Below are 27,337 nucleotides of genomic sequence, written 5' to 3' on the forward strand. Positions count from 1 at the left end.
CAAGAAGGCCAGAGGCCCCGGGGCTCGGGGGCTGCAGCTGCCCTCACTTCGAGGGCTGGCTGGGAGCCTCCCCTGATTTTGTCCTTTTCGAGGCCTTGCGCCCTGCAGGGGTCACAACTCATCTGCATGTGCGTGTGCACGTGTGTGCACGTGTGTGTGTATGTGTGTGCTCAAGAGCAGGGGGACAGAGGGCTCCAGGCTCTGTTTAAATGGCTTTGGAACTCTCTCCCGGAACAGATGGCCTCAGAGATAAAGCCGCCCAGGAGCCCAAGCCAGAGCGAGGCCGCAGCGGTTGCCATGGCAGGCTGGGCCGGTGCCCTCTGCTTCTTAGCAGCCACGAGAGCACAGCCCACACGTGTCAACACGGGCTCTGAGGAGGGGAGCCCCCAGCAGAGCCCCAGCGGGGAGACGCCCTCACCTGGCCGTCCAGCCCCCATGGCGACAAGAACGGAGCTCGGCGGGGCTGGTGGGCACAGGCTGAGTGGAGGACGACAGCCCAGCGGCTTTGGGAGAAGCACTCCCTCCCAAGACTCCAGCCGGAGGCGGCTGGGCTGGAGCCCGGGACACGCTGGCGCTGGGTGGCTCCCGCCGCAGCCGGCACTGGAGACCCAAAGCCTGCCCGGGGCCAGCGCCGCACTCTGGGGATAATGGGGCAGCTTCCCTGGTGAGTCGGGGCGCGCCCTGGGGTGAGGGCTGGGGTCCTGGAGCCCCGGCCGGGGCCGCTCTCGGGGAACAGACCCTGGTGTCAGCCCCCCGAGGCCCTGTCACCCCAACGAGCACAGGAATCCCACCGAGGGAGCCAGGCGGGGTACACAGCGCGGGAGCCCCCTCGCAGACGTGCTGAGCGCGAGGGCCCGGGGTCCCCAGGGCAGAGTCTGGGCCTTCGGCCCCACGAGGAGACACCTCGGGGGCCGGCTTCCCCGAAGGCGGGCGCTGGGGAAGGTCTCTGGGTGAGTAGGGCCTCACCCCAGGCTTCAAAGGGAGAACGGGGCGGGGGGGGGGGCAAAGGGGGCGGTCTCGAGGCCTCACCCTAGTCCCTGCCTGGAGTGAGCGGAAGGCATCTGATGGGAACATGAGAAGAGCCAGAAGGTGGGAGAGAGCAGAGATGGCCAGGGGGCCGCCGGGCAGGCGCCTGAAGCCCAGCCGGACCACCGCAAGGAAGACAGACCTCAGGGCCTCCGGGACCTAGGACTGCAGGCCAGGCCTAGCAGCTCTGCCCAGTGCCCCGGGGCCACGGCGCCCCCTGGCCCCCGACCAAGGTCACGCTCTGGATGCCCCAGCCTTTGCCGGTTAGAGCAGCTTAGCACCCTCCAAGCCCTGTGCGCACAAAGGCAGCGCCCCGAGCCTACAGGACGAGACCGCGATTGGCCCATCAACAGCCCTGACCTTTCCCTGCCCCAGCTCTGCCACGAGGACCTGAATGGCTGCGTGGGTGAGTGGGTGGAGCTCAGGTGGGGGCACAGGTGGGAGGGGGGAGATGGACAGATGAATGGATGGATAAGCACAAGGTTTGCTGGAGAAGATCAGCACGCGTGGGAAGGGCTCCATCCAGGCTTGGGCACAGGGCGCACGGCTCACTGGGGGCCGCGCTGTGACAATCCACAGGGCCCTGGAGCCCAGAACCCCGTGTGCCCCTACCTACCTGACCCCCACCAGAGCCACGCCTCCAGGCAAGGCCGCCCAGTGCCCAGCCCGAGGCCCGTGTGACAACATCGACCCCAGCCCCACACACGAGGCATCCCTGAGTCTGGAAGACAAGAGGCACAGGCCGGCAGCCATGGCCACCCCAGCCCCAGGAGCACAGGCCGGGATACGAGGCGCAGGAGAGGCTGCTGGGAAAGGGCCCAGAACCGGCCGGGAGGGGTGCGTGAGCCCGGGACACCCCCGCCCGCTCTTCAGCACGGCGGTAGCCAGGCAGCGGGGCCTCCAGGCTGTTAGGAGCCGTGTGACGGAACTCGGGGTGCATACGCCCGACGTCCGCCTTCACGGTTCATCCCTTTTCACGGGCAGCTTCCTCGCAAGGCGGGCATGGGGTTAACACACATTTCAGACAACAGCACCGTCTCAGCTGCGCACGGACCGGCCCAGCTCAGCAGCCTGCCCGGCCCAGCACCACCCCATTTGGGTGAAAGTCTTCACGGGAAGGCTTTGTGAAAGTGCAGCCTGGGCTGCGGGCCCCCCTGCAACGGCAGGGGCCCCTGACCCGTCCGCCTACAGCAGGCGCAGGTCCTCAGCTCACACAAGCCCGTGCAGGCCGTGACCCTGTTCCCCTGTTCCCCGGTCCCCGGGCTCGGACAGTGGCCAGCACAAGGCTCCAGAGGGACCTGAGGGCACTACAGGGGCTCCCAGAGGCCCCGGACACCAGAGCCCACCTGCCCCCACAGCACGGGAGCCCGGCTGCAGCTCTGCGGAGGTGGCAAGGGAGTAAAACCCGCTTTCCGAGGGGCCACCGTCCTGCCACCCGTGTTCCCATGCGGCCGGCCTCCCGGCCCGGCTGCTGGCTCCGCCCCCAACCCCTCAGCTGCACAGGCAGGGGCACCTGTATGCAAATCCCACAGACACAGGGGGAGGGAGGGTTGATGAACCCAACGTGCACAGGGTGTCGGAGAGGAGGGCCGGGGAGGAGGGCGACCTCAGGGGAGCCCTGGCGACCTTGGGGTGACATCCACGTGCTTGGAGCGGCCAAAGGCGCCAACCCCAGAAGGGATAAGCAGGATCACAGGAGGAAGGGCTGTGGCCCCCACCCGGGGCCTGGGGGCCTCAGAGCTGAGGAACGGGACACTCGGACTGTGGGCTTGCAGTGACCTTGGCACGGCGGTCACCGTGCGGGCTGGAAGCTCCTGGCTGTGCAGGAGCACTGCAGTGAACCAGTCTGAGGTCACGTCCAGCAGCGGCAGGGAGAGCGGCAACCAGTAACTGCCCCCCGGCGGGCGCCCCACAGGTATCCCAGCGAGACGGCACTGTGTTTCCGGTCAGGCTGATCTGATCTGTCTTATGGGCTCAGAGAAGTTAGAGGGCTTCCCTGAGGGCCACGGAATCAAGCCACAGCAGAGCCACGGCCCAGCGCGCCATCCTGCTTCCGCCGAGGTGGACTTGTTGGAAGGTCAAAAACCAGGCCAGGGGCTTCCCTGGGGGCGCAGCGGTTGAGAGTCCGCCTGCCGATGCGGGGGACGCGGGTTCGTGCCCCGGTCCGGGAGGATGCCACGTGCCGCGGAGTGGCTGGGCCCGTGAGTCGTGGCCGCTGCGCCTGCGCGTCCGGAGCCTGTGCTCCGCAACGGGAGGGGCCACAACAGTGAGAGGCCCGCGTATGAAAAAAAAAAAAAAAAGAAAGAATAAATACGGGGCTTCCCTGGTGGCGCAGTGGTTGAGAGTCCGCCTGCCGATGTGGGGGACACGGGGTCGTGCCCCGGTCCGGGAGGATCCCACGTGCCGCGGAGCGGCTGGACCCGTGAGCCACGCCCGCTGAGCCTGCGCGTCCGGAGCCTGTGCTCCGCAACGGGAGAGGCCACGACAGTGAGAGGCCCGTGTACCGCAAAAAAAAAAAAAAAAAAACAGAAAACAAAAAAAAACAAAACCCAGGCCAGCGTCCCCAGGCTCGCCCACGCGGCACGGCAGCGCAGGACAGACGCTCGTGTGCACCGTGTCCGTGCGGGGCTCGGGTGGTGGGGGCCAGACGCAGAGCCCCGAGACCAGGCAAAGCCCCGGGGTCAGGCCCAAGGTGGCTGAGGGTCAGCTGGAAACGCCAGGCACACAGAAGGGCTCCACACACCTTGTCCCGCGCCCTCGCTGCTTGTGTCTCCCCCAAGCCTGACCCTGAGGGGGACCGAGAAACACGGGAAATACGCTGCCACTCGTATCTAAATCAAAGACGACTCCAGATACCACATTAGGCTCCAAACTAACAAGGCAGCCTGCGGCGCCCTGGCAATGCCGTTGCCCTTTGCAAGGCCGAGTGCTCATGATCACATCTGTGAAAAGCTGAGCTCTCCCCACGCCAGGGAGAGGGCAGACACGCATGGAAAGCCGGAGCGGGAGGCTTACCTGGGAATCACCGCCTCTTCCTCCACCTTCACCCTGGAAGGATGGGTGGGCAGCTCCTGGCGGCCAAGCAGCGTCCTGTGAACAGAGGAGCCGGGGTTGGGCAACACGGGAATAAGCCCAGACGCACCCCCCATGCAGGGGAGGGGCCGTCACAGCCTGACTCCAAAACCCATTCTGGACTCGACCTCGGCCCGGGCCCGTCACCCCGAGGGCCTCCCAGCCTGCTGAGCCCGCCCGTCCCCGCAGCCACGCCGGGCTGTTCCCGGGCTCCCGGCAGGGCTGCTTCTCAGCAACCCGAGCGCCTCGGACGCCCTGGCCGTGCCACGCTTCCCACCCTCGCACGTAGCGGAAGCCTGGAGGGTTTGGGCGCGGCCGGCTCTCCCCAAGAGACACAAGCCCCTCAGGAGGGTGTCAGCGCGCGGACCCAGGTTCCCCGAGCCGCTCCTGCCACCTGGGGCACGAACTCAGTGTCTGTCAAATGAACAAAGACGCCGATTGGCCCAGCTGGGCCCGCGAGCTTCCTCGGGGCAGCTCGCTCCGTCCTTTTTGGGCCCTGCGGCAGCCGCCCACAGGGACCCCGCTCCTCCCCGGCCCCGTGGCCGAGGCCCCGACGTCCCGCCGTGGCTCCGAGGCGCTCCCCTGCGAGCCCCGGCCAGTGCTGTGCTGGTGCTCTGCCCTCAACCACAGCCAGCTCCCTGGGGCGGGGGTCCCCCCAGAGGCCTCCCAGCCCCGTGACCTCAGCCGTGGCCGAGCCCCGTGGCGCGCCCCCGCCGTCCTCCAGCACCTCCTCGGGAAGGGCCTGCCCGGCCTCGGAGACCCTCGTGCCTAGCCGGCTGCCCACTCAGTCTCCACACCAGGGGCCCGTGTGCTCCTGAAGGCCCAGAGCCCGCCTGAGCAGGTCGGCCCGGAACCCGCTGTGGGCGTCTGGGCCTCTGTGCTCCTCACGGAGCCTAGAGCAGGGCTGAGGAAGCCACGACCCGACACGGGAACCTCTGCGGCCCAAAGCCATGAGGCGCCCCTCACAACTGTCCCCAGCCACCGCGAGGTCTGCGGACCCCCATGCTCGGGGTCACCCGTGTCTCAGCTCGCGACTCCTACCCAGGGTGGCCGCAAAGCCAAGTCCACGTTCCTGTAGCTGGAAGCAGGAGCCCCACAGCAGTGAGCCCTGGCCCCACCCCCAAGCCCCTGGGGCACAGGGCCTGCAAGGGGCCGCTGCACCCAGTGGGCTGGGGTGGGAGCTCCAGCTACCACCGTGTCCGCCGTGGGAGGGGCGGGGCTGAACCCCTGAGCAGTCCGACCCTCCGGGATTGGCTGCTGGCCTGACCCCACGGTGGCCTCACGCAGACCAGCCCGCAAGGGTGCGGAGAACTGGCCATCTCCGGGGCTTGGTGGGCAGAGGCTCCCTGAGCCCAGCCAAGAGCGCTGGGGCCCCCAACCCTGGCCAGACCTCCGAGGGCCCATAGATCTGGCCCTTGAGCCAGGGTTCAGAGGTGAACGTTCTCAGCTCCCAGGGACCCTCCTAACCCGGACCCGGACCCAGCGCCCGGGCCAGCCCCTCGCCTGCCCCGTTGCACCAAACCCCTCCCGCACCCCGTAAGCCAAGCTCCAGCGTCCCCGGCCACGGGCCAGGGCGCCGAGGCCTCCCGCCTCACTGTCCTGGGGCCAGAGCCCAGGACCGGGAGAAGTGACAGCCGGCGGCAGAGGCGGGGCTGCACAGAGGGGACGCTGGTGAGTGTGCCGTGTGCGTCCACATGCGTGTGCATCTGTGGTCACGTGCCAGGGTGCACGTCTTGCACAAGGGTACGTGCGCGTCTACGTGTGTGCACACTTACGTGTGTGCCTGTCTGTTGTGTGGTCACTGTGTGCGCGTCGGTGCGTGTGTGCGTGTGCTTGTGCGCGCACATCTGCCTGCATACGCCACTCCTGCCCCCAAGAAGGGGAGTGGGGCTGGAAAAGAGCCCGGAAGCCACAGGTCTAGCCAGTCAACCCCAGGAGGGCCCCTGTGGACCCACCCCCATCGGCTGCCACCTGGCGGGTGTGCACCCAGACTCAGGCCAACGTCCACCGGTGCCCACCTCCCTCTCAACTCAGGGCCCATTGCCTTGCCTACGTCCCCCTCCCCAGATTACGAGGCCTCCCTCTACGTGGGCCACGTGCTTCCCCAGACCAAGGTCTCTTGGGCCTCCCTCCCATCGGCCTTTGCGCCTGCTGGCCACAGCAGGGACGCCGCCCAGTTGCCCACACGAAGGAACAGGCTGCATCTCAAGGTCTCCGCTCAAGCACCCCTCCTCCAGGGGCCTGCAAACCCTGCAGCCAGCCAGTCAGAGCCCCCTGCCCCGCGCCTGCTCCAGGGCGTGGCCCCTGCACTGCCTCTCCGGGCCTCTCCCACTGAGCTAGAGGCCACGCGAGGCAGGCGTCTGCTCTGCTCTGCTCTGCTCGGGGTGGGTGCCTCTCGGTGCCTGTGGGGCCTCTCCCCCAGACCCGAGCAGAGGCCTGCGAGGGCCCCACCGCGAGCCGCCCGTGGCCAGACCGCCTTCCACGGGCGACACTCCAAAGCGCCTCCTCACATTCAGCCTGAAACGTGGGGCCATTTTGCTGGACACTGCTTCGTCGGGAAGTGAAAACCTTGTAACAGGCACGGCGCGCACGAGGAGAGACCGTGCTGGCCGGTAGGCATCCGCCAAGACCCCTCGGCCTTCCTGCGTCTGTGCAGGACCTTGGCAGAGTGGAGAGGGGGACAGGAAGCGGCCCCTGACCGCCAGGAGGCCCTCAACCCCACAACAGACACAGCAGGTCAGAAAGGAGCCTCTCCTATTTTGAACTGACCAAAGCTCCATGGGTGGTCCCACCCTTTCTCAGAGAGTTTTACTGGGCTGTGAGATCGGCTCCCCTGTACCTCCCAGCACCCTTTCCTTGGGGAGCCTCCCCCTTGGGTTCACTCATCTGCTCGGTGGCAGCTGTGGAGACACAGGGCACGGGCTCCAGCCCAGTGTGACGGGGCCCAGCGAAGGCTGCAGCTAGGTGTGGGCGTGGACAGCCAGAGCAGGACGGATTGGTGGACACAGGTGTCAGGCTAAGGGTCGGGGCTGGGCCAGTTCCCTTCGTTTCCAGACCATCTCAGCTGTCCCTAGGGAACCCTATCAGCCGTTTCCTTGGCTGGAGAACAGGGAGGGCCAACCCCTCCCCATATGCCCGTGCCCAGCACCTCCCTGCACCCACCTGACAGCAGCCACCACCCATCAGGCCCTTTAGCTACTACGGAATAAAGCACAAGCCTCCACCTGCCCTCAGGCCTCAGCCCGGGGCCCTCCCTGGAGCTGGGCCACACTCAGGAGGGCGGCTCCCTCCCCCCCTCCCAGGGTTTGCCCCACCCAGCTCCTTCCTGGGAGCTTCCAGACTAGGTCAGGGCATCCTCAGAGTTCCCCCAGGCCGGGGCCCCCTCCTCCTGGTGGGCTTTGTCACAGATGGACCAAGTATTGTGTCATCATTTGTTCAGAATCCAACGCCTGGGGGAGGAGGGGGCAGCGGGGGCCTGTCTCACCCGGCGCCCAGCTCAGGGCCTGCCCAGTCTTGGGCCAGTGTAGACAGGTGAAGGAGGAAAGGACACGGTAGACTGCTGACCCCACACACATCTGAGGGAGGATGTGCTGGCCGGGGGTCTCCCAGAGGAGGCTCCCAGCACAGGCTTTCTTTGCGAGGCTGGGGGAGTGTGGAGGGGCAGGGCTGGAAGGCTTGGCGGGGGGGGAGGGGGGGGCGGTGTCCCGACACAAAGGGCTCTGTCTGCAAAGTCAGACCCTGCACCTGCCCGGCTCCACCAAGCCCCACGCCTGGAGGGATGGCCCGGGCCTACGGGTGTCGCAGCTCAGGGGTCGCCTCCTCCAGGCGGCCATGGAGCTGGCCCAGGAGGCCTTGGCCTTTGCCTTTGCGTGCGGGGGCACAGGGCCAGGCACCCACTTGCCCTGGTGTTCAGAGTGCAGAGCCCTAAACAGAGGCCACCCCGCAAGGGGCCCCGGGAGGCCCCGTGGAGTGAGGTCAGAGGCTGGTACACTTCCCCCTCCTCAGAAAACTGCTGCAGGCTCCTTCCCTGCGGCCAGAGACCACAGAAGTAGGAGCAGCTGTGACAGTCAGGAAAGACACAGACTCGGGGCCTCAACACCAGAGAGCAGAGGTTTGATCTCCTCCCCCTCCTCCCTCCCAAAGGGACTGAGGGAGAGGAGGCGGGGAGGGAGAAGCAGGGAGGAGGAGGAGGGAAGACGGAGAGGGAGGGAGGAGAACTCGACTGGGGGGGCCCTGAATCTGCACCCAGCCCCCTGGCTCAGGGGCTGAGCTTCGAACCAGCGCCCTCACTTGGTCTCCTCTGCAGGCAAAGCCCAGGCCCGGGGTCCCAGGGGAGACGGATTTCCTCGTCGGTCCCCACTCACCTACTTGCAGTCTCAGCCGTGTCGGGGTCTCTCCCCCTCGTTGCCCCCCCTCCCCCCTGCAGACCCTCCAGGTTGCCAGGCTGGGGGACAAGGTGGGGGCGGGAGTGCACCCAGCATCGCCCCCGCAGCACGGCCTGACCGCCATTCTCCCTGATTGCTTTAAAGTTGTACCAACTGAACTGACTGAAAACCGAGCCTGGGAGGGCGAAGGAAGGGGAGGATCGTGTTGAGAATTCAGTGGCCCAACCCCCAGGCCAAGCTGAAGCCTCTGGGCTGCCCAGGGCCTCGGCCAGGGTGGCTCTTTGTTTCCTGACCCCCCTGCCTAGCCCGAGCCCCTGCCAGATTTGAAGGGGCCAGACTCGAACCCAGGGAGTGCCCGAGCCCAGAACTGGACACAGGCTGGGGCCGACTGCACGGGACAGGACCCAGTCTCCTTACACGTGCAGGATCCACGAGGGTGTTTGAGGCACCACACCAGGCCCCGGGGCCGCACAGAGCGCAACCCCTGGTCCACCAACACCCTTGACAAGCATCAGTCCTCACCCATCAGTCACTGGCCCAGACGCCACAGCCCTCTGTTCACCGCAGCACTTTGGCGTGGCTGTGACAGCTCTGTCCCCTCAGGCGACCAGGGGACTCAAAAAGCAGCTTGCGCCAGATGGGTCCCTGGACCCCGAGGGGAGGGACCAGGAAACGCGGGAAGGGGAGTGGGTAGGAAATGACCCTTCGCCAGCTCAAAGCACAAAGGCAGGCACGGGGGTTCGTCTCCCCAGTGAGTGTGCGTGCCTCCAGGCCCTCGGTTAGCACACAGTCTACGATTCCCTTCCTAAGCCTCTCCTCGGACACGCGCACCCAACTGCCCCAAACTGCGGTGGGCTTGCCCAGTCCTGCCCCAGCCCAGCTGGAGCTGCTGCAGTCACGGCCACCGGGTGTCACCGTGCAACTCGGGACCTGCACAGCCCTGCGGACTGGCTCCAGGTCCCTCAAACCAGCGGTCTCGGCCCCCAGGCTGCTGCGGGGCCAGGGGTCATGACTCTGATCAGCGGAGGGGCCAAAGCCTGGGGGCTCCCCACGTGACCCCACCGTGTACCACCCACCAGTCTGCAGGCCCTGTTTGGAGCCTGGTCTTTCCCTCTTCCTGGAGTGAGCCCCTGGGGAGAGGGGCCCTGGAGTCCTTTCCCACCAGCCAGCTTCAGTCTGGACACTCCCAACTCATCCACGTGGCTCTAATCAGGTTGGATCTAAGAAATGAAGGGGTCGGTGGGATGGGAATGGTCTCACCCCCTTTCCTCCCGAGAGGCTTCAGAGCAAATACGTCCTCCCGAGCTTGGCCTTGCGACGGGGCTGGGGCCCCAGCACGGAGGGGAGAAGAAACCTTCCCTCGGGGGAAGGTTTTGGAGGATCCGCACACAGGACGTACCCAGCCAATGTCTCTGTCCTGAGGTGCTGGAGGGGACTCTAGAAATCCCACTCGGAAGGTCTCTCAGAGCGCTCAGACGCCAAGGCCCAGCGGCCGTCTGGTGGGGGCAGCCGTCAGCGTGTCTGCGCGAAGGCAGGGAGGCCAGAGGGCCTACCAGCTCCGGCTTCACTCTGCTTCAGCACCGCACAGCTCGGCCCGGGGCCAGCCTGCAGAGAAGCCGTGGGAAGGAGGGGAGCAGAGCCCTTGAGGCGCGCAGCCTAGAGAAGGGCTCTCAGCACGCCCGGGACACAGGCGGTGGTCAGGATGGGGCGAGGGTATGAAGACACGCGAGACCTGCCTCTGCTCTCTAGCACCACCTCCTGGGGGGATGGAGGCGGGGGCTGAGCGCTAGGGTCGCTGCCTAAGGGAGGGGGAGCGCTGGGCACCCAGGCGTCAGTTTTCTGTAATTCCTGGTCGTGTGGAGAGAGAGGTGGGTGGGGAGGCCCCGCCAAGCGGAGGGGCTGCGATAAAGACGGGGCGAGAGAGGGGGCGAGGCCTGCCGGGTTCCGAGGCTGGGGAGCCGGAGGAGGGGGAACGCGGGGGCAGCTCGGCAGGGCCACCCCGCAGGGCGTCCACCGCTGTGCCTGGTCACGAGAGGCTCAGCGCACGAGTGGGCTCGGGGGCTGAGAGGGGCTGCGCCTCAGGGGGTGGGCGGGCATGGCCTTGGGCCGGTGGGCCTGGAGGAGAGCTGCAGGGAGACATTTCAACCAGCGGGATTTGTTTGTTTGTTTTGCGGTACGCGGGCCTCTCACTGCCGCGGCCTCTCCCGCTGCGGAGCACAGGCTCCGGACGCGCAGGCGCAGCGGCCACGGCTCACGGGCCCGGCCGCTCCGCGGCACGTGGGATCCTCCCGGACCGGGGCACGAACCGCGTCCCCCGCGTCGGCAGGCGGACTCTCGACCACCGCGCCGCCAGGGAAGCCCTCAAGCAGCGGGATTTGGAAGTGAGAATATTGGGAGCGCGGAGCCGGGTAGCGAGCTGATGGGCAAGCGAGTGGACAGCAATGGCTTGATGAAAACACGTTTACGGTGCAATTAGCAGCTGTGCCATAAAGAAAAGTTTAACCGTGTTTGTTATAAACGTGTTGAGCCACAGGAAACAGCTCTCCGTGACTGAGCCAGTCTTTAAAACTCGGTTTACCTGGCGAAACGTCTTGTGCGCGAGAGGCATCGTGAAGTGCGCTCTCAGCGTTGGAAGGTGATCCTTCTACAGCTCTCCAGCCCTCTCTACCCCGTCTATCTGGACCCAGCCCTATTGTGAGCGGTACCAGGCCCCTGAAGCCTGGACGGAGAGGAACCGACCCCTCCCAGGACCCCCATGGCCTCTGCTCCTAGAAGCTGGGCTGTGACGCCGGTGACGTGACCCCCAGGGCTCCAGGTTCCCAAAGTGTCCTTCCAACCGACGTGACCCGCTGAGCAACGGTCCACCCGGCCCTCGCGACCTTCCCCAGAAGCCTTTGCCCGTTCTCTCCCCTTCCCTTTAGCCCTTCCTCCTGCTGAATTCTGCCCTGAGCCCTCAAAGCCTTCCCACTGCCGCTGCCCACTCCCTCCACCAGCTGGGGGCCAACTCCCTTCAGCATGCTGGCCCCTCACCCCATCCCCCATATGCCCTTTTTGTTTAAAATCGCAAGCACGGAAATGTTCAAACACGTAGATGACGATACACGCCCGGGACTCCGCCATCCTCCCCGGGGGGAGCGTCTCTGAAAGTGGTCTGTATCATCTCCCTGCATATGTCCTCACGGGCTCACCATCTACGTACACATCCAAGACCCACGCGTAACGCTCTCTGCAGATTACTTAATGTGATCACACGGAACAAAACCCTTTGCAGCTGGCCTTTACCGGTCAGTACTGCTGTTGAGGTGTATCAGAGCTGATCCGGCTGATTTTAACCCCTGCGTGGCATTGTACAGCATGAATAACACACACCCCTGTGTCGTCCTGCTCAGGGACACCCAGGTCCACTTTTTCGTCATGAGAAATCCATTTTAATGACCCCGTCTCCTTGCTGCTGGGTGCAGCCAGTGGCCCTGGGCGCCTCGGGTAGCCCCGGCGCGCAGACAAGGCTCTCCAGGGCTCGAGCTCGCAGTGTTCCCCGTGCCGCAGCAGTCACTCGCGCTTGCAGTGTCTGAGCTGTCCCTTTTGCCAACCTCGTATGTTTCCCAGGTGACCAGTGAGGCAGCAGCTGCAGAGACAGCCTCGGGGACTGGCGGGAGGGACCACACACTCATGTTTCCCATTGGGCGGCCAAGGGCCCAGGACTTCAGGACGGTAAGGAGGGCAGGAGAGGCTTGCCCTGTGCCTGGAACGTTCCGCAGGCCAAACCCGCCCTTTCACACCCACGGCCCCCAGGAGGGTGGCAAGGGTCCCTCAGCACCCGTCGGGCCGCCGCTTCTTCATCTGGGGAGAGACGGAGGCAGCAAGCAGGTCCCCCAAAGCAACTTTCCACCGCCTCCGTCTCTCTGCGAGTGCAGGGCTCGCCCGTTTACAAGTAACCGCGTTTATCTCCAGCCACAAGTGGCCAGACCGCCGGCCCACAGACGCACCCGCCTTCCCCTCTGCGTGGAGGGTCTGAGGAAGGCCCCCAGCGTCCGGTCGCAGGGCGACCCAGCACAGCACTCATCCAGCCTGAGAATGACGGCAGGAAGGCGAGCTGTCCCTTTCATTTCTTCCCAGGCAGAGCCTCCAGACGACAAAAACAACATTTTAATTTAAATTCTGATTCCACATTCATTCACGGAGCAGCTCTAGCAGGGATTTCATTAAAGGCTTTAATAGATTTTATGGGACTTGTCACATCCGGTGATGGAGCAAATGCATTTTCTCTGCTTCCAGAATTTCAACAGCGACTCAGCAAACAAATTTACCGTGAAAATGCAGAGCAATCGGCCTCGTACCAACGAGGAGGAAGGAGCCTCACTCCAGGTGAACAGCGCACGGTGACCCGCCCTCACTGCCCCAGACGCCAGGGCCACGGCCAGCATGGAGATCAGATGACGGTCAAGGCCCAGGGTGTGCAGAGGATTCTGTCCGGAACAAGGGAGCAAAGGGGGTCCCCTGTGGCAGCACGCCCGGCGGGACGCAGCCAGACACCTCGCCTGGGAGCCGGCGGCGTGGTGGGCAGGGCTGCCCCTCTGCGTCCACAGGTCCCTTGGTCTGGGGCAGGGGAAGCAGCTTGAACTTTGACCTTTCCCACAGGGTTCCGGGTCCTCAGACGGGAGGGCGGTTGTGGGACAGCTGCCACCTAGCTCAGCCACGTCAGAACAAAGATACACAAGGGGGGGTGGTCAGCTCATAAAGGTTTGTCCAGACTGTCCTGCTGTTAAAACTGAGAGCCTGGAAACACCCCATCCAGGCAAACCAGGCTCAGCCCCTCAGCCCGCCGTCTGGGTCCCCGAATTCTGCTGTCACCAGCAGAACCAATCTCTGTCCTTGGACGCCCCTCCCCAGCCAGGGCACTGGTAGCCTGCGGGGTGGGCCTCCTGTGGTCCTGGACACCCCTCCTCCCCCCAGCCGCCCCCAGGGAACCTTCTCCTTTAACCTGGCCAGGAACTGTGGGGCACCCCTCTGCACACCACCTCCCACACTGCCCCCACTCTGCTGCGTGCCACCCTCAGTGGCCCTGGGTCCCCTGCTCCCCGCACGCCAGGGCGCAGTCACCGGCAGCTCCTACAGGACAACGGTCAGGCCCCTCTCTCTGGGTCTGCTGCAGACGCAGGCTCCTCCTCCCGTCCCCGCATCTGCATGTCAGGGCCCCGCCCACGAGGGCCCCGCCCACGAGGGCCCGCCCATCTGGACCCTGAATTTCTAACAGTTGGGGCCGGTGTGCAGGGCATTATCAAAGCAGGGTGCCAAAAACAATTGTTTTAATAACTGGGCTTTTTCTCCCAGAAGCTTCCCAATCGTCATCCTGGGGCAAATCATCAATGCTTAGGACTTTGTTACACCAACGTATGGCTTAACGTTGTTTTAATGTTGAATTTTACGTCAAGGAACATCCTAACTTTTGGGGTGTGCTGAACGAGTGAACGAGCAAATGAGTGAAGGACGGAGGGGGCAGCAAGGGGCCCTCATTCTGGTCCCCGCTTTGGGAGGAGGGGGGACCCCTCCCCCGCCCCACAGACCCTGCTCTGTTCAGCTCCACACGCCAGCCTCAAGCCCCACTGCCCCAAAGGCCAGCTTACCGGGCAGTCCCGGGCAGGAAAGGCCATCACAGACGGGTCCAGCTTACGGTCAGCCCATTTCACACAGGCCCTTCCCCTCGGCCTCCGAGCCCTCTAGCTCCTCACTCCACCCTGCACCCTGGGGGTGGGGGGCTCTGTCCAAGTCCCCTGGGGAGCCCTCAAACCACCCATTCCTAAGTCAGTGTGTTGGAACAATAACTGGTTCGCCGTCCTGGGCTGACGTGTCTGGCGTCCAGCCAGCCCCACCCTGCCCAGAGCCGGAGGTGACCTGCAGGTGTGCCAGCCAGTGGACCACCTGCCTCTGGGCTGCTGGTGGGAACTGTCCAACGGGGAGCCCCCAGGAGATCAGGGTGCAGTCCTCCCTGCGCGGGCCTCACTCCCAGGTCTCAGCTCCTGTTGGACAGGTTCTCGGGTCCCCTCAGCTCTAAGGGTGGACCCCACTTCTCACTGGTAGTTTCTCTACCCGCTGCCCACACCTTAATCCCTTTGTTCGGCTCTCCTCAAATTTCCCAATTTCAGGATGACGTCTGTCTGCTACTGGACCCTAACTGACACAGATCCCTGACTCGGATCCTATACCAAAATAAGTTCTAAATGGGTCAAAGATGTAAATGTTTAAAAATAACCATAAAAGTACCAGAAGGAAGAACGCAGAGCATATCATGAGCTCAGAAAACCAAACTGTAAAATTACATGATTTAACATTTTCTACACGGCACAAGTACTTTAAAACAAAGCAAAAGTCAAATAACAGACGAGGAAAAGTATTTGCAAGTGTCTCGGGATTAAAGCCTTACTATGTAAAGAGCCTGTCCAATCAATAAGACAAGGTCCGACAATCCAATAAAAAAAAAACTGGGTCAAGGCTGTTTACAGAACAAGGGAAAATATAACTTTCAAATAAATTAAAAGTTGTCCGACCGACTCGTGGTACGAGAACTGCAGTTCTGAACAGCAGACTTGCTCGATCCAAAGGTTTCCTAACACAGCTATGCTGGGAGGCTACGGTGCACAAACCACTTGACTCGCTGACGCGGGCAGGTGTGGGGCGAGCCCTGAGGAGGGCAACGTGGCAGCAGATCTTTCGAAGTGAAGACTGCCCAGCGCGTGTGGAAGTCGGTCCTAAAGCCCACCCTCCGCTTGAAAAGGCACAGGTTGGGGGCATAACTGGCCGTGAAAAGAAGACCACCTACATGTCCATCAGCCAGGGCTACCCAACTCTGTGGACGGGACTGCCCCGCCCATGTGGGGTGTGGGCATGTGGGGGTGTGGTGTTTGCGTGGCTCAGAACGGCCTGCAGGCCCACAAGGTCATGATGGAGGGGCCACAGGTCCCTGGGGCTGAGAAGCGGGTGAGGGGCTTCTTTTTCACCACGTCCCTCCTTGTTGGGCCATTTTCTTCTTGCATCATCTGCCTGTACGGCCTATTCCCCCTCCCCCCAAAAATAAAAATAAAATATATTAAAATATTTAAATACACATTGCTTAATTCCCAATCCTGTAGCTTATCCACCCAGGATAAGAGGCTCTGACCCTGGGGCCTGGGGATGGGGACCCCCAGGTAATTCTGAGGTGTTGGTGGCCCGGGCTGGGGGCAGCCTCTCTGAGAGTCTAGTGGGCGTGTTCCACCCACCCCACAGAGGGGCCCCAAGAACGCTGGCAGCTGTCTTGAGGGCAAACACGGCGAGACGCTGCCCCCCTCCGGAGGGTGAGGGAGGGGACAAGGTCAGGGGACCCAGGGGGGTCCCCAGGACCCTGCTGAAACAGGGTTAGGGTTCGGGTTCGGGTCACCTGGGCCCAGTCCTGTGTGGTAGGGCTCACTGTGAGGGCCCCTTTTGGAACGGCCATGGATCCCGGGGAGGAAATGTGGCCTGACACCCCCCCACCAGCCCCCGGGGCTCCACCAGCACAGACAGAGCTCAGGCCAGGGGCTCACGAGGATGGGCAAGGAGGAGGGTCCCCACAGGATGTGAGAGAGGGGCCAGGGCAGGCCTGGCTGGGGAGGACATGGCCCCTGCCCTGCCTGGGGCGCAGGCCCAGCCAGAGGCCTCAGAGCAGCCGTGAGTAGACACGGGAGACACGCTTCTACACAGCGGGGTCTGCACTGCAGCCAGCGTGTCTATACTGCAGAGGGTCCTCCCTGCATCTCACCCAATGCATCCACCTTGCAACGCACACACAGTGACGCATCTACACTGCAGTGCGCTCATCCTCCAGTGCGTCTGACCCCGGGGGCACCCACATCGTGATCTGTCCACAAACACACGCGTGTCCATCCACGCACACGTCGAAGCCACCCTCGACGCCCAGCCTTCTCCCACACGGCCTTCCCTGGCCTCCCTGCAGGAGCCTCCTCACAGACCCCCACCCTGCTCTCGGCCCGGGAGTCAGCACACGGCGAGTGAAAGAAGAGCTTTTGACACGAGGGCCAAGATTTTACCTTCAAAAATTTAGCCTTTAACATTTTCTAGAATTAGCTGGTTTGGGGGTTTTGTATCAAAAGCCTCATGCTGCCTTCAGGGAAGATGTCCAAACCCCTCCCAGTGACGCACCCGCACCCCACCACATCCCCACCTCCCCCCTCCACGCGAGGCCAGGCTGCCCCTCCCACCAGACTCCGCCTTTCCTGTAGGCCCCGCACTGCCTTCTTCCTGGTATGGAGTGCCCTGGCCCCCCTACCAGCCCTAGCAAAAGCCCACAGACTGGGGGGCTTAAAACAACCGAGATTTATTCTCTCACAGTCTGGAAGGCAGGTTTCCAAAATCAAGGTGTGGGCAGGGCCACCCTCTCTCCAGAGGCTGAGGCTCCTTCTTCACCTCTTCCGGCTTCTGATGACCCCAGGTCACCCAGATCTCTGCCTCTGTCATCACCTGGCGTTCTTCCTGCGTCTTCCGTGTCTGTGTCCAAATCTCCCTCTTTTAATAAGGACTTGACCGCAACTAGTCACGTCTGCAGAGACCTGACTTCCGAATGACGTCGCCTTCACAGGGACTGGGAGTCAGGGCTTCAACATGTCTTTCTAGGGACCCAGCTCGCCCCACGGCAATCATTCACGAAGACACCAGTTACATTTTACAACCCAGATCAAAGAAGACTCCAAACCACAGACACATCGACAACTGGGCAAGCCAGAATCCTGAAAAGAATTTGTAATACAAGCAAGACCGGTCAGTACCCAAAGGGCAGTCATCAATTACTCTCCACTGGACAAAATTCATTTGCATTTCTATGAACCAGAATTGTTTGCATTACTATCAATTTTCCGCCATTGTAGAGCTATAAAACAGTTCAAAGGTAATGAAAGGCAAAAAACCTGGAAGAGTAAGCCAACAGGACACCCTATACATTTTTTGACATTTCAAAGTCTTTTGCGATTTATCCTGACAACGTTTCAAACACGCACAAAAATAGAACAACACCAGTACCGCCCACGTGGGCATTGCCCAACTCTAAGATCAGCTCCCGCCACCTTTGTTTTGTCCGTTCTGCACCCACATCCGCAAGATCGTCTCGACGCAAGTCCCCAACACGACCACATCGTTTCGTTCGTGAGTATTTCGACGAGTAGAGTCTGTAAAGGCTTTCAGAGAGGGACAGGACGTGATCCTACTGGCTTTTAGAAAAATCACTCTCGTTGCCAAGCAGAGAAGGGACCGAAGGAAGAGACTAGAAGGAGGCAGGAGGGAGAACTCCACCACGCACACGCGCACGCACACGCGCGGGCACACAAAACATGCAGTGTACGTACACGTGCGGGTGCACCGCACGTACGCGTGCGGGTGCACCGCACGTGCGCGCGCGCGCACAGCCCCGCACGCAGGCAAGCACACAGCACGTGCACGTACCCCACAGGTGCCTCTGCATACTTGCGAGCCCACCACACGAGCCCCCCCTACTTGGGTGACACCTTCACACAGAACTATCAGGTCCCCAGAGCCCCTGAGCCCTGCGGCTGCCCTCGGGCTCCTGCCTCATCTGTCTAACCTCTTGGCTCCAAGCAGCCTCCGGCTACCCAGACTTCTCTCCAGCCTCCAAAGAACCCCGGCTCCTCTCCTCCGCTATCTGGAAACGTAGGATTTGACCACACAGCGCTGCCCTCCGAGCTCCCCGCTGCCCCTGCACAGCTGAGCAGGAAGCTAACTGAGGCTTCAGGCAGGGACTGAGTCCAGCCCCCCGCCCAGGGGCCCAGGTTAGTTTAGACACATGAGACCCAACGAGCCCCTGCCCACAGACCTCTGCACCTCCCCCATCACCACATCAGCTGGCAGCTGAGAGGCTGGCCTAGGTCTCCCAGCACCGGGGCTCCCCTTCTTCCTGCCCTCGGGGCTGCTGGCACCCACAGTGGCCCTCCAAACCACACCCCCACGTTCAGCCACCCTGCCTGCCAGGGCTCTCCTCCCCACCGGGCTGGGGTCTTAGCAGCTCCCTTTCCCACCAGCCACCTGCTGCCAGCCTCGACCCTCCCACCCACCTTCTGCCCAGCAACCAGAATGACTGTCTTGAAACGCAGTGTGAGCGTATCACTACTCTGCCTAAAACCCTCTCCGGCCCCAGGTCCCCTGGCAGTGCAGCCCTGCCCGCCTGGCCGCCTCAGCCCTCCCCAGCGCCAGCCTCCACCGCGGCCCCTCGCGCTCCTCCATCCTCCCTGAACCCTAGGAGCACAGCTCGGGGGTGGGGGGGCACCTCTCAGGGCTGGCCCGCCCACTCCACGTGGGGCATCCCTGAATCCCTGGGTCATGGCCCTCAACACGAGCGCACACCTGGGTGGAGTGAAGCCCTGCCGCCAAGCCTGAGGGTCCACCATGGGGCCTTCGTTGGGTGTGTCCGGCCTAGACTTTGGGAAGGGCGGTGCGGCTCCTGGGCTAGGTCACAGGCCATCCCCCTGGGTCACCTCCCAGGCCATCGGTCCCAAATCCTCGGCCGCAGTGCTCAGAATTGGCCACTGGGGGTCAGGGTTGAGCTGCACGATGAGAGCCCGGCTCAGCTGTAAACGGAGAGACCCCACCCACCCAGCCAGCCCCGGGGAAAATGGCTACCCCTGCGTGGCCAGGCAGAGCTGATCCGGGAGGGCCTCTTGGAAGAGGGGGGCTTCGAGGGGCTCCCCTCACGGCAGAGCTCCACACCTCGGGCGAGCAGCTGGCCGCCAGGTTTCCCAGTTCCCTGCACAGGCTGGTGACCCTCTCACAGGCCTCCTCCAAGAATTCCTTTCTGCCTGCGGGTCTCGACCTTTCAGCAGCCTCCCGTCCCACTCACAGCTGACGTGAGGCCAGAGTTCACTCCAAGCCCCCATCTAGCTGCCCGAGCCCAAGGCTGAAACCCCGGAGCAGGCCCGGGGGGCGGCACGGGCAGGTGGGACCGGGGCGGGGCTCCTTCCAGCATCAAAGGCACTGGGCGGGGCAGAGCCCTTGCCCGCATCATCTCAACTTAACCTCTCCCGGTTCTGAGGCAGGAGAAGTAGGATCCCCATTGGACAGGTGAGGAAATGGAGGCTCAGAGGTGCTGAGTACCTCACCCCGGGTGCCCAACAGCAAGGACAGAGCTGGCTCTAGACCTGCACTCCCGGCGGTCGCCTGCAGGTGTGCACAGACCTCGGCTGAGACCTGTCCCCACAGCACGAGTGCCAGCCCTGCTCAAGCCCACACCCCTCCGGCCCGGGAAGGAAGCCGGGGCTCGGAGCGTCTGCCAGGCTCCTGAGAGCAGCACGGGGCTTGGCACCGGGACCAGCCCCCGGGCGTCCGCGCACGGACACTGCTGACGGCGGCGGCTCCCTCGGGACCTACGCCTGCCTGTTGCTCAGGCGTGGCGCCTGCCGGGGGACGCCCCACCAGAGCCTCCTGCTCTCGCCTGTGAAGCGGGGCCAGAGCAGCCCTGCCTCCTGGGTCACCGTGGGGTGGAGAAAGCACGGATGTGCCAGGGCTCCGCCAGTGCCTGGCACACAGCATCTGCATTTAAACCAGAGGAGACAGACCAAGGAGGCCAGCAGAGGCGCCTCGGGCCTGGGTGGAGAAGGGGACGGGGGGGACGGGGGTTGTCTTCTGGCCGAGCCCAGGCCTGGCCGCACCAGGCAGCCTCCCCTGGGGGGCAGCATCCTCTCACGTCCCCCACCCCAGACAGGCGCCCCTGGTAAGTGGTTTGTCCAGGACCAAGGGGGTTCTTGGAATGTGGACGTTCAGGGCTGAAACGTGGACAGTCACGGGTAACCTGGGAGGGCCGGCCACCCGCCCTCCCAAAGAGGGGACATTGGAGGTCACAGGGTCACGGGCAGAGAGGCTCTCGAGAGGCCACAAAGTAGACCCCGGGAAATGTCCCTGAATGAGACCTGTCGGGACGGGGCTGCCACGGTGACAGGAGCATCCAGACGTGGGCAGTGGCGGGTGGGAAGTGGCCCTGCTGCTGACTCACCAGGGCTGGGGGGGCGGGGGGCACAGCCTCCTCCCGGCCCAGCAGGGCCTGGGGCACCAAGAAGAGGCCCGGGAAGCAAAGACACCCCGGTCCTGGGCTCCAGACGCGCTTCTGAGGACACGGCGGCCACACTCCGGGCCTCAGTCCAGCAAGGACATAGAGAAGCAGCCCACGAAGTACCTGCAGGGCCTCTGGGTACAAGAAGGTGGCCCTGCCCCGGGCAAGAGGCCCCCAGGCAGCCGGGTCCCGGCTGACGCCGCCACACGTCAACCACTTCCTCCATGCCCGGGCTGGTCTGGGCTCGGCTCTGCTCCGAGGTGGAGCCAGGGACTCCATGCCAACAGCCCCTGCTGACCCTCATCTCCCCTCAGGGGCCCTCCCAGACCACGCTGGCCCCTCCCAAGACACCCTCGCCCAGCCCAGCCTCTGACCTCCTCTCTACCACTGCCAAGTCCACCACCACGGCACGAAGGAGCTGTCTCGTTTGCACAGGCAACGTCCCCACGCACGCGTGCTGCCTTCCCACCCTCCCCTGCGTTCCCGGCTGATGCCAACGGAACCTAAAACTGTGGTGGGCGAGGTGAGGGGAGCTGCCCCGTCTGGAGTCAAACCTCTGTCCTCCCCCAGCGCCAAAAAACACGGTGCGCAGGTCCTATGCAGCTGGACTCGAGACCCACGGATGCTGTAGGACCCAGCAGGCCAGGCCAGCCAGGTCAGTGGGGCTGTCCCTCCGTCCCCACTGTGACCCACAGTCTGGAGCCAGGTGGGGGCTGAGGTCCCGGGCGAGGAAATCTGAGCTCCGCCCAGGCCCCAGGCCTCACCTGCCCAGAGTGGCCCTGGCGACCTCCTCGCCCACAGCTGCGGGAGGCCTGCTGTGCAAGCTCCAGACGTTGAAGCCCTGCCCCTGCCAGGTCTCCGTCTCCTGCTGGAAGCTCCCCCCACCTGCCATCCCCAAGGACGGAGGAAGGGAGCCTCCCTAGAGCCCAGGGCTGAGCGCACCGTGGTCGTGACAGGGTGGTCCCAGCCCAGCCCAGGGCCCTGCGGAGGGTCGGGCAGAGAGGAGACACGACCAAAAGGGCCAGGACAAAGGGCTTCTAGACCTGAGTCATCACTCACAGTTCAGCCAGCTCAGTCCCTCAGCCAGAAGCCCCTGCCCCACCCCAAAGCCAAAGGCTCGAGGATGGCTCGAGCCACAGTCCTCAGCTGGGCCGGTGGGTCCAGCCCCTCTCCTGACTGCTGCCAGGGCGACAACAAAATGGTCCTCCCACGAGCCCTGCACAGAGGCTCCCCACCCCGGGCCGGGCGCACAGAGAGGCATCACTGTCTCTCATGTGGACCAGCAGAGCACATGTGAGCACAGGGCCAAGGGGTTGGGGGGCGTCCGGGGCAGCCCCACCATGAGGAGACCCGGGTCCCCGAGCTGAGGCTGCCTCCCTCTGGTCCTGGTGGCACCCCTCGCTTGTGCAGCCAACGCCCAGCCCCGCTCAGAGCCCAGGATCCCGCCTCCCCGGGCCCCCTCCCCGGCACCGCCCCCCTGTACCGTCTCCCCAGCCCTAGGCGTGGCCCCTCGCAGACCCCCACCTGCTGATCGGCACTCCGGCCACAGAAGCCCTCCCAGCATCGGGTCCTGCAGGGCCCTCAGAGCCCTGCAGACACCAGGCCTCCCCAGGGGTCACCCGCAGCAGGACCCCAGAGGCCACGGAGAAGGCCTGGCGGTGGACGGTGCCCTGGTGAAGGCCCCTCCCGGGGTCCTGAGCCTTGTGGGAGAGCCTCGGGCACGCAGACAAGACACAGCAGGGCAGCGGGGTGCTGCCCCGTGCAGACTTGAGGGGGCCCAGAGGTGCGTTAACGAGCCGCACGTGCACGTGTCAGCCCGAGGGGGAGCACGCGGGGACACACACGCGTCCACCACACCTGTGCATCGAGTGTGTGACCACGGGGCTCCCGGCCTGCCCTGGCCGCCTCCCCCATCACAGATTCCCCAGCGAGTGACGGCCCCTCAGCTGAGCCCGGCCTTCCCCCGCGGAGGACCAGCCTCTCCGTGACCGGGCTGGACAGCGCCCACTCCAACCCACATGGGTCGAAAGGCAGCGAGCAGGACACCACCGTGCAGTCCGGAGTGAGCCGGGAGGTTCGTGCAAACGGTGGCAGTGGCGGCGAGGAGGGCGGAGCGCCAGGATCTGCGGGGGCGGGCGGGGAGGGGCGGGCGCATGCGCGCTGTCCTCGGCTTCTGCCGCGGGTTCAGGCCAGGCTGCACCCTCTGAGCTTGGGGTGGGCGCCGGGCAGGTGGGAAGGGGGAGGGAACAAGCAAGGCCAGAGGCCCCTGGACCAGCAGGACCGATCACCCTGGCCCCGCCAGCTGCCGGCTTGGTCCGTCCTGTCCGTCCCACGGACACAGAGCTTGGCCCAAGGTTAGCGAATCTGGCCTCTGGAGCATCCCAGACCCACTGGGCCCAGAAAGCAGCTGAGCTGTATGGCCACGAGGCCACGTGGAGGGACAAGCACTGCCCCCCTCCAGGGTCATGGGGAGGCCTGGCCTCCTGTCTGACTCAGGATTCCACAGGAGTTGACTCGAGCATGAACCAGCCTCGCCTGCCCACCAACCTTCAGTAAGAATTCATGGACAGGGACTTCCCTGGTGGCGCAGTGGTTGAGAACCCGCCTGCCGATGCAGGGGACACGGGTTCGAGCCCTGGTCCGGGAAGATCCCACATGCCGCAGAGCAACAAAGCCCGTGCGCCACAACTACTGAGCCTGTGCTCCAGAGCCCGCGAGCCACAACTACTGAGCCCACGTGCCACAACTACTGAAGCCCGCGCGCCTAGAGCCCGTGCTCCACAACAAGGGAAGCCACAGCAATGAGAAGCCCACGCACCGCAACGAAGAGTAGCCCCCGCTCGCCACAACTAGAGAAAGCCCGCACGCAGCGACGGAGACCCAACGCAGCCAAAAATAAAGAAATTAATTAATTAATTTTAAAACCAAAAAGAATTCACGGACAAACCCGGCATCCAGGCTCACGGACGCTCCCCTCCTGGGTCTGTCTCTGAACACTCTGCTGGCCAGCATACACACTCCTGCCACCCACGTGCTTGTCCAAGGGCCCAGTCGTACCTGTGACCCCCTCCCGCCTGAGACACAGAGGCACCTGCTCCCTCCCTCCCAGTCCTGCCTGTGCTCTGAGTGACCCGAGGACCAGTCCACAGATACTCCATGGGCACTAAGACCTCCCAGGAGACAGGCCCCAAGCCCGCTCAGGGCAGGGGCGCCCCCGTGAAGCCCCCCGTCGGGCCCAGCAGGCCTGGTCGTGGTGGCCAGCGTCTGGGCAGGAAGGAGGGGACAGAGCCTTACTACCCCCACCCCTCCTACGCCTGGGGAGGGGAGAGGGAGTCCTCTGGAAACTGACTTAACTACTCTCGCAGGCTGAGAAGGGCTGGTGCCCAGCGGAGCCATGCACCTCCTCCGTGCTTCCTGCTTCTCGGCACGGGGAGGGGCCGTGCAGGCGGGGCAGCCCAGGGGGCCTCGGGGCACCCAGCCTCCAGCCCAGGCTGCCCCTCAAAACTCCGCATCGCAAAGGCCTCAGACGGGTTTGGACTCTGTACTCCATCCTGACCTCCAACCTTCCCGCCCCTCCCAACCCCCAGGCCAGGGCTCCTGCCAAGGCACCCTGCTCCCCGCACCCCACACCCCTAGGACCCTCTTGGCCTAAGGACCTGGCCGACCCATCCTCCCCTCCTCAAAACTCTCAGGAGGGCCAGAGCCCGTGTCCCTAGAAGGGCGGACCAGGCTCCTCCCCCTCCCGTGGCCCGTGCCCCACACACACCTGCCAGGCCTCTCCTGTCTCCTTGGTTTCAGCACGAGCATCTCCTTCTCTACAGGACCACTCTGTTGATGGACAGATGACGTCTCTCTGCTTTCTTCCTCCCAGAGCCCCTGACCTCCAGCTAAACCTCGCGATGCCCTTGGCGTTTCCCGATGTTGTTTTCCGCCTCCCCCAGTGGAGGGGCGGCCCTAGGAAAGCAGGGATTTCCCCCTCTTTGTTCACTGCTCTTTTCCTAGACAAATACTTGCAGAGCAGGCAAATGACTCTGGGCCCAGGGCTGCGATATTTCGATATTTTGGAGCTGGCTGAGCAGGAGTCCCAGTGGGACCCCAGTCTGGCTGCCCCAGGCCTCTCTCACCTGCCCTGAGCAGCCCAGGGTCTCCCTCCTGGCCTGGCCCAGGGAGATCAGGAACCGTCAAGAACCTCCAAGCCATGACCTGCCCCTGGGGACGGCTCAGTGCCGCTGGTGCTGAAGGAGAGAGAGGCTGCTGGGTGCCAGGTGGCAGGACCAGGGGTCCGAATGGCTAGGTTTGAAACGGGCCCTCTCAGTTCTACAGAGTTCTCTCTCTGCTTCCCTGGAAATGCGCTCTGAATCACCTGTCTCTTCTCAGTGAGCTAAGCCTCCAGCTACCTACTTAGAGGCGGCACTTACCCTTCAGGGCTATCTTCTAAGCCCTGAGTAGGAGAGCAAGAGAGGGGACGGGCCTGGTAGCCAAAGCACACCCAGAGGCGCGCAGGGGCGCGACCCAGCCCGTGCCTGCGCGTGTGTACGCGTGTGCGCGTAAGCGCGTGCGTCTGCCGCGTCACGTGTGTGTGACGCCCATCAGGTTCAGGTGGAAGGTGGTTCCCGTGCCAGGTGAATTACACACAACCGTGAAAGCCGCTCAACTGAGCTTTCCACGACTTCACGCTGTCTCTGGTCTCCCTGCCCGCCAGCCGCACTGGGCGGGGTCGGGTGGCTGCACGCACTCCCTCCCTCCCTCCTCCCTCCTCCCTGCACAGGGGTGGGGGGGGGGGAGGCTCACCGCCAGGACCCGCTTCCCCCGACACACACCGCCCCGCCCCCGCCCAACAGCAAGCGGCTGCAGAGCGTGCGCGCGCGCACACACACAGACAGACAGACAGACACACACACACACACACACACTCTCACACCGCGCAGACTCCCACGGGCTCCCATTGCACCGGCCCCAGCCCCCAGCCCCTGGATACCAGGCAGAGGCCTCGCCCCTCCCCTGCGGCCACCCCCCACCTCCACAGCCTGAAAGCCCCTCACAGGCTAGTTGGAAACAGCTGATCCATTTCTGAAAATGGAACTCATCTCCCCCGGAAGACACGCACACAACGCCCAGCCCACGTGCAGACAAAGCCCCCTGCTGCTCCGAGGGCCAGAGAGCAGAGGCTGAGGCGCCCCCCACCGCTGGGCCGGCATGAGGGTCACCTGGGGGGGGTCACCACCCCGGCAGGCCTGCTGCCCCCTCCTCAGCACCGCCAGCCCCTGCTGCCCCCGGGGCCCCCACCCTCTCAGCTTCCACCCCCAGCCCCCTCAGACGTAATGGGCCGGGTGGGGAGCCAGCAGCGCCGGGGACAGACTCAGGAGAGCAGAGATCAGGCTGAGAGGGGCTCGGAGCCCCAGACCCTGCCACACACTGGGGGGGTGAGCAGGGACCCCAGACTCAAGGCTTGCCTCAGAGGAAGCCAGGGCCATGCTGGGAAACCGCCGGGAAGTTTCTCGTAATTCCGGCACGGCCTGCTCCTCCCGGGGCTTGAGGGGAGACCTGCCTAGCGCAGCCAGGCCCGGAGCAAGTTTGGGGTGGCATTTGGTGTCCTGCTGAGCTGGGGCAAAGAGCAGGAGGGGCGTGAGGGTGGAGAGCCCCCATCACAGGCCCACGCCCTGGGGGGGCGCCAGTCGGTCACGTGCTGGCTGGCGGGCAGACAGAGCCCTGGGCCCCCCCAAGACGCTCAGGAAATAGGGACCCCCAGCCCCATCCCACGGGAGACCCACAACCAGGCCCAGAGAGGTGAGCCCTGCCCCAGCCCCAGGCCAGCCCGCACGCTGGCTCACACGTAGGCCACACGGTCAAGGGGAACGGGCGGCCCGTACGCCAGGCCTGAGCCTCTCTCCGTCCTGTCTCTGGTGTCCAGGAGCTGTGACCTGACCCAGCACCCCTCCCCACACACGAACACCCCCAAATCACAAACGTCAGCCCCAGATGCAGAGGCCTCCCCTCACACTCACTGACCACCCATCCCCTGGCCTCGGTGGGTCTCAGGCTGGGGCACCAAAGACCAGTCCAGAACTTGCCCCCCCCAGACCAGAGGGCAGCTCCCTCCCTCCCAGGCCCAGCTGGTCACCTTCTCTGTGCTTCTCAAAGAGAATCTCCTCGTCCAAAGCTGTGAAGCTCGTGTAGCCCACGTGGGACCGTGAGTATCCCGAGGAAAGTTCTAGCTCCTGTGCCCCTGTCCCCACCTCACACCAGAAACAAAAGCCAGTGTGTAGAGACCGCTTGGAAGCACGGGGTTCTTGGGGGACCGGGGGGTTGGGGCCCCACCTGCAGGCAGCCCACTGGACGAAGGCTTGGCCCTGGTGGACAGCTGGGGCCCCTGGCCAAGGCTCGCAGCCCTCCGTCTCCCAGAGCCAGCAGTGCCCGCAGCCCAGGGCTCCGCGTCAGCCGGGGGGGACCCCCCGGGGGACCCCCCCACACTGCCTCCTGGCATATAGCAGCGCTGCCACGAGGCTGGAGACTCTTTGGGAAGCCAGTTCCCTCTGAGGCTGCCAGCGAGCAGGTTCTAAAAGCCCCCCCAGGTGGTTAAGGACGGACTGGGACGCTGGCAGGGGGCCCACCGGTGGGGGCCACACCTCCACCCTCCACCCCTGAGGCCACCTGGGCTGGCCACCACCACATGTCACCCAGGCCACCCACTTCTGGCCACGTGTCTCCAGACAGGTCGGTGAGGAAGAGTGCTGGTGGCCGCACAGAGAGGGTCTGCAGCTTGACTGGGAGG

General features: G+C 64.3%; 1 protein-coding gene across 2 annotated transcripts in view; it reads right to left on the minus strand.

The window, feature by feature from the left end:
- Positions 1 to 21,956, minus strand: part of MYT1 (myelin transcription factor 1) — a 91,754-nt gene extending 69,798 nt beyond the window's left edge. Inside the window, exons 1-2 of one of the 2 annotated variants that reach the window (XM_067013470.1) lie at positions 20,940 to 21,956; positions 4,042 to 4,116 (exon numbers count right to left, since the gene is read on the minus strand). The gene's annotated coding sequence lies outside the window, so the exon portion shown is untranslated. The remainder of the gene's footprint in view (positions 1 to 4,041; positions 4,117 to 20,939) is intronic. The other variant, XM_067013471.1, reaches the window with a different exon arrangement.
- Between the last annotated feature and the right edge of the window lie 5,381 nt (positions 21,957 to 27,337).

Source organism: Kogia breviceps, chromosome 14 (assembly GCF_026419965.1).
Source record: "Kogia breviceps isolate mKogBre1 chromosome 14, mKogBre1 haplotype 1, whole genome shotgun sequence".
Classification (NCBI taxonomy): domain Eukaryota; kingdom Metazoa; phylum Chordata; class Mammalia; order Artiodactyla; family Physeteridae; genus Kogia; species Kogia breviceps.